This window comes from Suricata suricatta, chromosome 14, assembly GCF_006229205.1.
Source record: "Suricata suricatta isolate VVHF042 chromosome 14, meerkat_22Aug2017_6uvM2_HiC, whole genome shotgun sequence".
NCBI classification, from domain to species: Eukaryota; Metazoa; Chordata; class Mammalia; order Carnivora; family Herpestidae; genus Suricata; species Suricata suricatta.
In genome coordinates, this window is record NC_043713.1 from 26836885 (window position 1) to 26850163 (window position 13279).

At 49.1% G+C, this 13279-nt stretch overlaps 1 non-coding gene across 1 annotated transcript; it reads right to left on the reverse strand.

Annotated features, from left to right (window-relative positions):
- Positions 1-4980: 4980 nt before the first annotated feature.
- TRNAI-AAU lies at positions 4981-5054 on the reverse strand. The gene has a single exon. It is a non-coding gene; the product is annotated as a tRNA-Ile (tRNA).
- Positions 5055-13279: the final 8225 nt, after the last annotated feature.

Below are 13279 nucleotides of genomic sequence, written 5' to 3' on the forward strand. Positions count from 1 at the left end.
TTTATTCATTGATTTCCCTGCTACCTTAATCCCCAAAGAATTTGAGAGGTTGTGGGGTAGTGATAAGAGGCCAAGTTCTTTCAGAAGAAAAAGAGAAAATTTAACTACTAAGACCACAGCTGTCAGTTCTGAAGTGAAAGCTTAAAGTGGACTAATACATTCTAGTTTTTCCTTGACTATCTTTTTTTTTTAATGTTTATTTATTTATGTGGGGAAGGGGCATAGAGAGAAAGAATCCCAAGCAGGCTTCACATTGTCAGCACAGAGCCCCATGCAGGGCTCAATCTCGTAAACCATGAGATCATGACCTGAGCTGAAATCAAGAGTAGGAGGCTTAACTGACTGAACCACCCAGGAGCCCCCATAGTTTTTCCTTGACAATGTTATCTCATCAGTGCTGTAGAGATTCTGAATTGTCTCCCAGAATCTCATGTGCATGTCATGGTCAGCTCTGCAGGCTCCCGAAATCTCACCTCCATTAAACCAGCTCAATCCAGCCAACATCCACATCACTAGCTACCTACCCTCTCCATCCCATGGTCTCTATAGAAGTTTATCAAGACCCCTCTGTTCACAGACACTGTCTTACAAACATGTCCATCCCCCGGACTACCTGCAATGCTATTACTGAATTATAGCAACGGTTCTCTCAACTTCTGTCATAAGCCTTGGAGGCCAAGGCCAGGCTTATCTGAATCACTCTGCACCATCATTGTTGCACCTGATGCATCACCTGTACCGGGGCTGGCCTGTAGCAGGTTCCTGTTAGAAATGGTGGCCTCAGGGCACCTGGATGGCTCACTTGATTGAGCGTCTGACTTCAGCTCAGGTCATGATCTCATGGTTCATGGGTTCTAGCCCTGCATTGGGCTCTGCGCTGACAGCTTGGAGCCCTACTTCAGATTCCATGTCTCCCTCTCTCTCTGCCCCTCTATCACTTGAGCTCTATCTCTCAAAACTGAATAAATGTTTTTAAAAAAAAATTTTAAAGAAATGGTGGCCTGAACAGTAGCATCAAAGTGTGGCTGGCCTTGCTTTGACTGTAGTCTGTTCCCTCTAGACAAAGCAGGCTACTTCTGCCATTTCCCCTGCAAGGTGGATGTTACTATTAGAACCACTCTCTAGATGAAGAAAATGGGAGATCTGAGAGACGGAATTCTCGTCTCTGGGCTCTGGGCTGCCCCCACTCTTCTCAGATGGCTAAGAACTGGGCTACCCCTCCCTCAGTGTAACCACGCACCCGCTACCCTCCACTCCCAGCATAACCAGCGTTCACTACACTCTCCCAGCACTGCTGTATAGTGGGTGTTGAACCTCTGCCCGTGGTGGTCACATAACCTCAAACAGGTCACCACTTCCAGAGTTAACATTACCTGCTTTGCCTTGGAGCATCATTTCACAGAATTATGTCCTCCATATGGAAGGCCATCTAGAGAACATTCTAAGAATTCCAAGTAACGGAAGGTCACATGGTCATCTCTCTGGAGTCTGGCAGATCTGAGTTTGGTAACAGTTCTGCTTCCCTCTAGCTGTGACTCCTGCCAAGCATCTTCACCTGTTCAACACAGATGACTCTTGATACTACCTTGTAGGTCGTCCTGAGGGTTAAGTGAAGTGAGTTGTGTGTGTCAAGCTAGGGGCATAATTGATGGCTCAGACAGAACACTCCATAAACGGGTCTTTGTTCTCATGGCAACAGTCCAGGCCAGTACCTCCCTGGTTAGTACAGGCACAGACTCACACTGGTTAGGCACAATGATATTGCCATCTCAACTTCCAAGTTCACATGGAGCAAGAACAGGGCAGAGTATCTCATGAAAGTGGAGCCAATTGTGGCTAAGGGTGGCTGGGAGGGGACACCTCCCTCAGCTCCCCTGTTCACTGCGGTGGCTGAGTGAGCTCCTCTATCTTGGGTTCCCTGTCCTTCTTTTCAATCAGGTGACCCCCTTGGTCCCCCTTCTATATGGAAAATCTGTAACTTAAAACAAATTGTTTAAAATATTTATTCATTTTTTGAGAGAGACACAGAGACAGAGAGAGAAACAGCACAAGTGGGAGAGGGGCAGAGAGAGAGGGAGACACAGAATCTGAAGCAGGCTCCGGGCTGTGAGCTGTCAGCACAGAGCCTTATGCCGGGCGAACCCACGTGAGATCCGTGAGATCATGATCTGAGCCGAAGTTGAACGCTTAACCTACTGAGCCACCCAGGTGCCCCAAGAAAATCTGTAACTTGTATTTTTTTAAATGTGAAAATAAATGCAAAGGACAGTTTAAAATTTTTCAACAAGTGTGTGTTGCCCTCTCATTTTTTTCACATAAGGACCAGATCTGTACAACACAGCACCCGACCTTGCGGGGCCTCCAGGATAAAAGGTGCAATCAGACTAGCCCCCCACTGCCCATCACAGGAAGGGCTTGTTCCCTTCCTAACGTCTGCCCTGCCATGTACCTGTCGTGCATGCCCTTCTGTCTCACCCATCTGACTCACCGGAGAGAACGGGCCCTGCTCAGAGAGAGACACTCGGACGTGGGTGTGAATGGAGGAAGTCCATCTGAGGATCTAGCTGGGGAGACACAGAAACCTGAAAGGATGTCAGGACAAGGAAGTGGCGCCAGATGCCAGGTGGATGAGGGGCTGGGAGGAAGCAGGCCTGCAGCTGAGGGCAAGGAGAGATGCCTGAGGGAACCTGGAGCCTGCCCCACCTCTGTTAAAAAGGAGGAAGAGTCCGCACGGAGGATAAAGCTCCTGCCTCCTTTCTCCAAGCCCCCTTGGGTGTCCTGCACAGAGCCTGGCAGACAGGACAATCCTATAAATGTTTATGACTGAGGACAAGAGTATGCAGAGAGGCTGACATTGGGGGAAAGGGGGCCAAGAGGTGGAAAAGCCCCTGGGATATTTGGAGGACGACAACCCCAGGGCCAGATTGCCTGTGGCTGCAGAGCGGAGGGGAGTGGGTGAGGAGAGGGAAGGGCGGAAGGAGGGCGGGCGGGCGCTGAATGAGAGCGTAGGAGTCCGGGCCGCCGGGCTGCGTTCCTTAAGCGCCAGCAGGAAAGCTGGATGGGACATCTCTGCCTCTACCGAGCGTTACCATCAAGACCACAGACGGATCCTCTCTGCCCACAAACAACGTGGCAAGGCATTGTCCCCACGCTGATCACAGTAGGGGGCAGGTGGGGTTCGGGGAGGGAAAAGGCTAAATCTGGTTACTGTTGAAGGAGAGGGTAGGAAACCCTTAGGAAAGAAGGGAAGGGCCTGAAGCCCTAGGGACCTTCCTTGGGGCGAGTGCAGATAAAAGAGTTCCAAATAGGGGCGCCTGGGTGGCTCAGTCCGTTAAGCGACCGATTTCAGCTCAGATCATGATCTCACGGTTTGTGGGTTCCAGCCCCGGGTCAGGGTCTGTGCTGACAGCTCAGAGCCTGGAGCCTCCTTCAGATTCTGTGTCTTCCTCTCTGTCTCTCCCCCACTCATGCTCTGTTTCTCTCTGTCTCAAAAATAAAATAAATATAGAAATGAAAAAAAAAAGAAGAGTTCCAAAGATACACCGTGATTTGAAAGAAAAACTCATGGGCTTCAGAGCAACTGAAACACCAGCCTTATGGAGAAGGTCCCCTGTCTCCCCACCTTCCCCTTCCCAGCTCTGAAAACTATGGTATTTAAGTAAAAGCAACATCAGAGGATCTGTGGCCTAATTAAAACTATAAGGTCTTTGTCCTCAGTTCCTGGCACAGAGCTCTTAAAAGCCTTGGAATTTCCTAAATGATAAAAGTGCCTTTTGTCATTCTTAAGAAAGCCCTTTCAAACACTTCAGAGTTTGTGCTAATGAGGGGACTCTCGGTGGGCCCGCAGGTAGCTTCAGGATAGGGGCTGGCTGCCCCAGGGACAGACCTCCCGAGGAGAAGGTTAGAATTTTCAGCCCCACCCCGACCCCAGGGAGGGGAGAAAGGCTGGAGATAAGTTCAGTCGCCAATGGCACTCATTTAGTTAATTGTGCCTACGTCCTGAAGTTTCAGTAAAAATCCCTAAATGATGGCGTTCGCAGAGCCCCCAAGCTGGTGAGCACCTTGGGGTGCTAGGAGGAGGGCGCCCTGGGGGAGGGCATGGAAACTCCGCCCCAGCCCCCACCCCCCTCCACCATGCTTCTTTTCCATTTGGCTCTTCCCGAGTTGTACCCTTTATAGAAAGCCAGTAGTCTTAAGTGAAGTACCCTCCTGACTTCTGTGAGACTTTCTAGTGAATTATGGACTTTATGGAAGAGCCATGGGGACCCCCAAATCTGTAGTCTGCCCAGCATAAGTGTGGGTAGCCTGGGGACTTCTCTTGCACTGGCATCTGAAGTGGGGGCCCTCTTGTGGGGTCTACACTAACTCTGGGTGATTAAGGTCAAAACTGAAGTGAATTGTTGAACACCAACTGTTGTCAGAGGAAAACCAGTCGGGATCCTAAAAACTTGGACTGAAAATTAATATACTTCGTTTTATTTTTTTAGTTTATTTAGTTATTTATTGTGTGTGTCTGTGTATGTGAGAAAGAGAGGGGGCGGGGGGAGGGGGGGGATCCCAAGCAGGCTTCCCATTGTCAGCACTGAGCCCAACGTGAGGTTTAACCATGAGATCATGACCTGAGCTGAAATCAAGTCAGATGCTTAACCCACTGAGCGAGCAGGTGCCCCTTAATATATGTTTTAAATAAACATGTTATTTTTAGCAAGACCAATCCTACCAAATCTCTCTTCAGACTCCTCACCTCCCTTCCCAGTTGTGTCTCTCCCTTCTCACTGGTGGCCAGTGCTGCCGGTACCCAAGACCCCAGGAGGTGGAGTGGTTTGGTGTTTTGTCTCTCCCAGCGGTATTGAAACATAACGGAGTGACTTTGAGGAGAAATTAATCTTTCCTGGTGGTATTTCAGGTACCAAATCCTGTGTGGAGATGATCCCAACGTTCCTCATTGGCACCTATTTTTTTAGGAAAAGAAGCCACTTCTGGCCTGTACAGGGATCGAACCTGCGACCTTGGCATTATTAGCACCACGCTCTAACCAACTGAGCTAACCAGCCAGTCGGCACCTACTTTTTTAAATTAATTTATTTTGAGAGAGAAAGAGCCAGGGGAGGGCAGAGAGAGTAGGAGAAAGGATCAGAAGCAGGCTGTGTGCTGACAGCAGACAGCCTGACACAGGACTCAAACTCACACACCCAGAGATCATGACCTGAGCCAAAGTCAGACGCTCAACCGACTGAGCAATGCAGGCGCCCTGCCTCACTGGCACCTCTTAAGTGTGTGTCTTAGGAGCGCCCAAAGAAGTATGCATGCATGCCCTTCAATTTTATTTAAAAGACATCTATTGCAAGCCTGCCCACTAAAAAGCAAGTCACACTGTGTTAGGCCCTTCACTTGTGGTATTTCGTTTATCCTCACCACAGTCAGCAAAGGCTGGTAGGTTTTACAGGAGACTGAGGCTCGGAGAAAACAATGCACCTGACCAAGGTTACATGAGCTGGAGTGCCAGAGCCACGATTGCTGGAAAAGAACAGCTCACACCTCCTTCCAGAACACTACTGTCTGTCTAGTTCCAGGGCTCGTTCTAGAAACAAATCACAGTAGTGCATGAGTGGTGTATCAAGTGCTTTGATTTGGGACCTCACCGCCCCCTTCCCCAATATCATGTTAATCTTTTTGTGGTGAAAGCCAACAACATATGTATGTACAGTTTGCCTTGAACACTTTATGATTTCTTTAGCTCTTCTAAACAGTCAGGAAAGGTAGTAAGTGCAGGTATTATTAACATTTTGCAGAGATTATATAGCTGACACAAGGAGATACTGAATAATTGCTTCCTGTGAATGAATGAATGAATGAATGAATGACTTGTCTCTGGTCACCACCACTGGACAGGAGAGTCAGGACCAAACCCGGCTCTGCTGCCTCTGAACCCCGGAGTCTTCACCTCTGTACATATCTGGGGGACTTAGCAATGCCATTGTGTGTGTGTTTGTGTGCACATGTGTTGGGGGGGTGGGAATTAGACTCATTATTGTGTTTTACAATGTGCTGATCACTTGAAAAAGGCTCCAGCCTGAGAACAATACAAGCATTCATTAAAGTACTTCAATAGACTGACAGCAGCAACAATAACCTAAAATTAAATGAAGCAGAGGATCTCATGTGACTCCTCTCTTGAGGAGTCAGTGCAAAGGCACCAGGCTTTGGGAAACAGGATGGGGCCCCTGGGGGAAAGACAAAGCAGAGACTTACAGAACCCATGTAGGGGCAGCAGGCTGGGAGGGACCTCACCAGCCGGACGGGCAAGCCCCAGGGATGCAGGAAACCAGGCAGCTTCCAAAGGACTCCCTCCTCCTGAGTACCTGTCATTCTCTGGGAACCACAAGTAACCACCAGGCCAAGAAAGGGGACCTACCTGAGATATCACTGTTTTATTTTGCAGAAAACAAGTTTTGGTTTTTCTTTTATTAACTTTGCTTTTTGGAGAAATGTGTCCCTTAACGTGCTTAGTAGAGCTGCTCTGGCTTTTTAATTCCACTTGTGGTTTTTGCCTGAGTCCCCAGAAGAGCAAAAGACCAGCTCCCCAGGCAGGCATCTCAAGATCCCTCCCTGGAATGAGGGGGAGGCCTCACTGCATGAAGTACGCCTGCAAAGCTGGCTCCATGCTCTCACCCAAGAGAACACACGCCCGTGTACTGTGGGTCAGTCTGAAGGACACACAAGATGTATACTGGCCAGTCCCTACCCTCAGAGAACTACGACCTTGCTGATGGGATGTACAAGGTGGACTTACTAAGGCAAAACGGTAAAATCAGTTTCTCATTGGTGTCTTTTCAGTACATCCAGGACCCTCCTTGACTCAGTCATTGCTGTCAGCTGTCACCAGTCAAGGCTTCTTTGCCTCTCTCTTCCCCGACTCTGACAACCAAAACATCCTGGCCTAGGACTCAATTTCTAAGGCTTCTAGTCTCCAAATCTTAACAACAATTATTTTAGCAGCCCAATTCTTACTAGAGTGATAGCTGACTAACACGTTGCCTCTCCCAGGTGATGGCATTTTGTCTAACTAAAATAAACACTTCTCTGGAAGTCATCAAGGAATGACATAAAAGATAGAAATTTCAGACAGCAAGGCAGGTTGGCTGGGAGGAGGGAAGTATTTTTGGTTAGCCACATTTTCAGAATCCTCAAATCACAACAATCTGACAGCCTAAGGAGGACCTATCTAACACACATTCATCTACGTGTCCTTACTGAGCCCCAATCCCAACTGTTTCACAGTCCTGGTACACCAGGAACCAGGAAACTCTAGAATGTACAATTAAAGAAGACAAGAATTAACTTAAAGGGAAAGAACATTAAGAAGACAGTTGAGAGATAAATCTGGGCTATTGATTATTAGTATTCAAACAAGTCAGAGAAGGAAAAGTCAGTGTTGTAAGGGTGGAGTCCTACTCCATGGTGGGGTGAGACTGGGTGCACAGTCTAAATAGAATACAAACATAGGATGTTCCAGGCCTTTGTGAACATCAGAAGCTTCAAGAGCCTATCTCCTCAAATCTGCCCAACCCTTTGGAGTAAGGGTGGCAACCATACCCCAGCGCGGATTTCCCATTGCCACAGGGACTGTGGGAAGCTCGCCTCCATCTGGCAGGTCACGATCCCTTTGTATAATCATATTGCCATTAATCTGCCTCTTGGGAGAGGTGTGTTTTCAGCCAGAAACCCTAAGTCGACGTTGTTGAACTAGACAAGCCAGAAATGCTAAGGAGGCTGCTTATCTTCCTGGAAGGCCCAAAAGAGGTTGCCCCTGGCTACCAGGGGGTGGGGATGTACCATCACTGCCAAGGCTCTCTTGTACCTGCCGGCCAGCCTGCCAGATTCTAGTGGCAGGAAAGGCGCCGACCTCACCCCAGCCAGTTCCAGGCGCTCTGCAGAGGGTCCCCAGCTGCCTCAGCATGCCTCTGCTGGGCTTGTATCTCTCCCCCAAACAGGGACCAATCACATTTGTCTTGTCTTCTCCTCCCCATCACCATCCCCTTTCCTTTCCTCTCTCCATTCTTTTGCTGCATCTTCTTCTTCACCCTCTGCTCCTGCGTTGTGCTCCGGCTCACATCTTCTAGGCCCACATTTCTGCTTCAGCTGCGTGCTCTGGGGCTTCCCTCCTTTCCTCAGACAGAAGACTCTGGAGGAAAGAGGGAATCAACAGCCCACCTGTGTCCCTCTTCATACCCTACAAATCAATTTAATTTAAAAGTTTTTATATTATTTTTTTGTTTTAGAAAGAGAGAGCACAAGCTGGGGAGAGGTAGAGGGAGAGAGAGAGAGAATTTTAAGCAAGCTTTACACTCATTCTGGAGCCTGACATGGGGCTCAATCCCATGACCCTGGGATCATGAACTGAGCTGAAATCAAAAGTCAGACACAACCAACTGAGCCACCCAGGCACCCCTAGATCAACTTAATTTCTACTCCAAGGACCCACCTGGCAGGAAAGTCCATGTCAGTCATTGCTGAAGCTTCATTTCCTTTCCCCACTTAGGACCCTCAGATCGCAAGTGCCCAGAAAGAAGGGATGGGGTCTTGTCTTTCATCCATGCAGGCACATCATGTGCCAAAGCCCAGTAATGGGTAGTAGCAGGCTCTGTTTCATGTCATTCTGGGGAGCAAAAATTTTTGTCGGCCTGCTCCATCATGGACAGAGTGAGAGTGCAAGGGTGAGGGTACCCACAACTCTCTCCCCCCTTCTAGACCTTCATTTCTTCTTTCTCAAAAGTCATCTCCCTCTTTACCCCTCCCCCTCCCCCACAATGCACAGAAAGCCCAGTGAGTTTAGATTTTTTTTCAAAGAACAGGAAGTCCTTGAACTCAGGCTCCTCTTTGCGCCAAACCCAAATTAAGGAATTACCAACCAGTCAGTCCACATAAAATGGAAGGGGTGGGGTGGAAAACTATGAGAAACACACGGATTAATATGTCAAAATGTCATCCTGCCACTCATTCATACATGCTTTGGAGTCAAGCACCATGTGAGCCCTGGGGACACAGATGTGACCAGAGGAAGTCCTTCTGGGTACAGCGCTCAGCCTAGTCTGTCCTACTAGAGAACACAGACATGAGGTCACCTAACATTAGGACTGTATGACAAAATTATAGAAATATGCACCCAGAGTCATAAGAGCTGACATGAGGAAGCTGTGAGTGTGACCTGGGCCCCAAGGAGGACCCAGCTAGGCGGAGACCTCTGAGCCAAGACTCAGAGAATGAAGAGAATTTTGCAGCACAGAGAAGAGGAAAGGTGTTCTAGGCAGGCATTCCAGTGGAATCTAAGAACCAGGCCACCTTGGAATGACTGGTCCTAGACGTAAAGTACCCATTTGGGAGTGGTTAGGGCACCAGTGAGAGAGGGGTTTGGGAAAAAGAACAAAATCCCCCTGGGAAGGGTGCCTGGGTGGCCCAGTTGGTTAAGTGTCTGACTTTGGATCAGGTCATGATCTCACAGTTCATGAGTTCAAGCCCCGAGTGAGTTTGAGCTCTGAGTCAGGCTCACTGCTGTCAGTGTGCAGAGCCTTCTTCGTATCTCAGTCTCCCTCTCTCTCTCTGACCCTCCCCCACATGCCCGTGTGTGTGCACATGCTCTCGCTCTCAAAAATAAAATAAACATTTTTTTTTAATTCCTAGGGAACACTTCTGTGTAACATGGGCTCTGGTACTTTTGCCTTTTTTCCTTTCCTGGAGGAGGTGGTGGTGGACGTGCAATAAACAGCCCCATCCCAGCTCCTCCTCTGGTTTGGAACCGATTGAGAAATAAAACACAGGAAATAGATGAACATTTGTATGTCAACTTTATGGTAGATGGAAACTGGATTGGAGGACACGGTGCACATGTCAGTCCCCAGGGACTTCCTAGTGTGTCCTAGCCACTGCAGACAGACATTCACCCAGCAGCACACAGACCTGGACAGACTCAGCCCTCCCCCCAAAAGTAGGTTTGCTGTTTGATGAGCAGCCCCGAATACACATCCTCTGTGGGCAGGCGAGTCCCAAAGAAAATATTGTATTCGTTCGCCAGGGCTGTCATAGTAAAGTATCCCAGGCAGGGGACTTAACAACAGAAAGTTATTTCCTCACTGTTCTGGAGGCTGGAAGTCCAAGAGCAAGGTGTCAGAGAGTTAGCCTCTTCTAAGGTCTCCTTGGCTTGCAGATGGTCCTACAATGTCTTCACTGGCCTCTCTTCAGTCTGTGTGGACTGGGTCCTACTCTCCCAAGGATGCGGGCTGTTAGCTTAATCCTCCCTTGAAAGGTCCTCTCTCCGTGTCAGCTTAATCCTTTCTTGAAAGGTCCTATCTCCGAACACAGCCACATTCTGAGGTGCTGGGCATTAGGGCTTCAACATGAGGATTTAGGAAGCGGGTGGTGGTGGAGCATGGTCAGTTCTTTCCTAAAACTGACTGTCCAGTCAGATGTCTTTCCTCCAGAGAGGGCAAGAGATGGAGACAGAAACCAGGGAGACTCCAGAAATGTGGCTCTGTGGAGCCGCCTCCAGATTAGAAGACAAGGAGCAGGGAGTGAAGGTCCCCACGTCACGCCCCGTACCCACTCCATGGGTGCTCATGTGACTACTGTTTTCCGAAATAAAGGAGCATCCTACATTTCCATAGAAATCAAACTTCTCAACACTGCACATTCACGAAACAAAGCATAGAAAGAAAGGTAGGAGAGTTTCCAGGAATCAAGAATCACCTAATCCTCCTCACTCCCTTTGCAGGTGAAGGAAGCCAGACCTGGAAATTCAAGAGACCAGCCAGGGGCCACTCGACTAATTAGAGGACCTCTGTCTTCCAGCGGTACCAAATGTCACAAGTTCATGTGATGTTAAGGTCTCCCCGCCCCAAACCCCCTCCCATTTTTACGCCCTCCTTCTACGAAGTGCCCATCCTGAAGATCAACACAACTGTTGGTACAGGGTATCGAAGTAAACATTCTGAGAGTGGCTAACTGCTTGGAAAGATCTGGGGTTTGCATCCCCAGGGTCCAGCACAGGGTCCAATCCACAGTGGACTCTCAGTTCATGTCAGCCCATCATGGCTGAAGAGCTAGGAAACTGGACACAGGGAACATCATTCTTTCAGAAGTGGGCGAAGAAGGATTCTTTAAACAATAGAGCTATGAGCTTGGCATCGATCTGAGGCCTCTGCTGGGTTTATTTGCTGGCACGTCTCCCCAGTTCTCCAGCGATCTTTCAAGGTCATCTTGGGCACTTTCCTCTCCTTTGTCCTCATATCAAATTGGTTTCCAAGTCCTCTCACATCTCCTTCTTTTCCATCTCTGTTGCCACATCCTGGCCTGGGCCCTTATCACTTCGTGCTGGTCTGGACTCATGTGTCGAGCAGGGTTGAGCACAGAGGCCTGTGAGGCAGCTAGGAGGCTATCTTGGCAGATCAGGCTGCAGAGTGCTCTTGTTCTGTCTCCCCGCCCCCTCCACGGCCTGTGACTTCCTTCTTATCCGTCCCCTTCATATGGACCCCCTGCCTCCTTCCACGAGCTCCCAACTTCTCACTCGGCCAGTCTACACTGGTCACCCGCTCACCACCTCACCCATGCCTCCTCCTCCCCCACATCCCCTACTTCAGGTTTCAATTAACTAGCCGCCCATAGAAAGATTCCAGCAAATTTATTCTCCCTGAAATAGAAGTGACCCATAACAAGGCTTAATGAGGTCATCCTCCAAGGAATTTAATAAGGGACAATCGCTTCAGCCAGTCAAATGAGCATGTCAGCTGTGTCTGAGCGAGTATTTGGGGGAGGGAAGGCAGAGAGTTGATGTGCCACCTCTGGGGCCTGTCGGTGGTCTGGGGCCCCTGTGATAGGCAGCATGAGTATGGGAAGCAAGGGGGCGTGATGGATTGGCCTGGTAGGAGAACACAGAAGCACAGCCTCACCCACTTCAGACGGTTGCCAAGAGCTCACAGGAAACCTGATGCCCTCCCTGACTCAGCTCCCCCTGAATTCCCCTGGTCGGTTCTTGAGGTCACCGGCGCAAGAGCTCTAGGTGTCTGCAGATGAAGATTGTGAGCTGGAATCTTCTGCCCTTTCCTAAGCTGACAGAGATGGGGGTGGGTGCCCAGCACGGTAAAGCTTCCCTTCCAGAGCAGTGAGAAGAGGATGCCTGTTTTTCCTGCTTCTGAAAGATGATCACCCCTGCAGCCAGGAGCAATGCCAGCTGTAGTCAGTGTCCAGCCTGGCAGCCGGGTCACTGGGGACTCAGGGTGAGTCCTCAGCTGCCTGCATTTTTCTCTGCCTGTGCACCAGCTCCTTCAACGGCACATCTTGGTATCCACAGCCCCTTCCCTGCATCTGCTTATCCACTGAGAGAACTGTTCTCTCTCCTCCTAATACCAAAGCACCCAGCATCTGCCCCATCCATAGAGTCTCTAAAAGATACAGCTAAAAAGACTCCCAGGTGTGACCACTCCCCAATTTGTAGATGAACAACTGGAGGCCAAGCAGGTTAAGGGATCTCTGATGGGCTGGTTCTCTATGCTGCATAACAATGACCACAATCTAGTGGATTAAAACAACACACCTTTATTAGGCCAGTTTCCATGAATCGGGATCCCGGGTTTCGCTTAGCTGGGTCCACTGCCTCTGAATTTTGCTGTGCTGGAATCCAGGTATCCGTTGGGGCTGCTGTCTCATCAGAGTCTCAAGTGGGGAAGGATCTGTTTCCAGGCCCCCTCAGGTTGCTGGCAGAATTCCTTCCCTGTTGAATTCGTCTTCTCATTGTTGCAGGACTCAGGTCCCAGTTGCTTGCTGGTTGTCAGGTGGATGCTCTGTTACTAATGGCTGCCCATAGTCCCCTGCCAAATGGCCCTCTCCAGAGGCCCTCTAACAGCACGGCAGCCCCTTCAAAGCCAACAACTGACAGAGTCTCTGACCCCAGGGAGGGCCTAGTCCCTCTTTTAAAGGCTTTTGCCTAATTAAGTCAGGTTCACTCAGTATAATCTCCCCTTTGATTAAATAAAAAATCAATTGATTTGAGATTTTAATTACATCTTCAAGATCTTTACTTTTGCCATATTCTGTTACTCAGAAGCAAGTCAAGGTCTTGCCCACTCTCAAAGGGGCATGGGTAATGCAGGAGACATGAATCTTAGGGCCACCCTAGTGTCTGTCTACCATATTTACTGTCACCTAGCTAGATAATAAGAGAGATAAGATATAGACCCTAGATTTCATATGAAAACAGGTCCTGGGGACACCAGTTATGTTTTAGAAT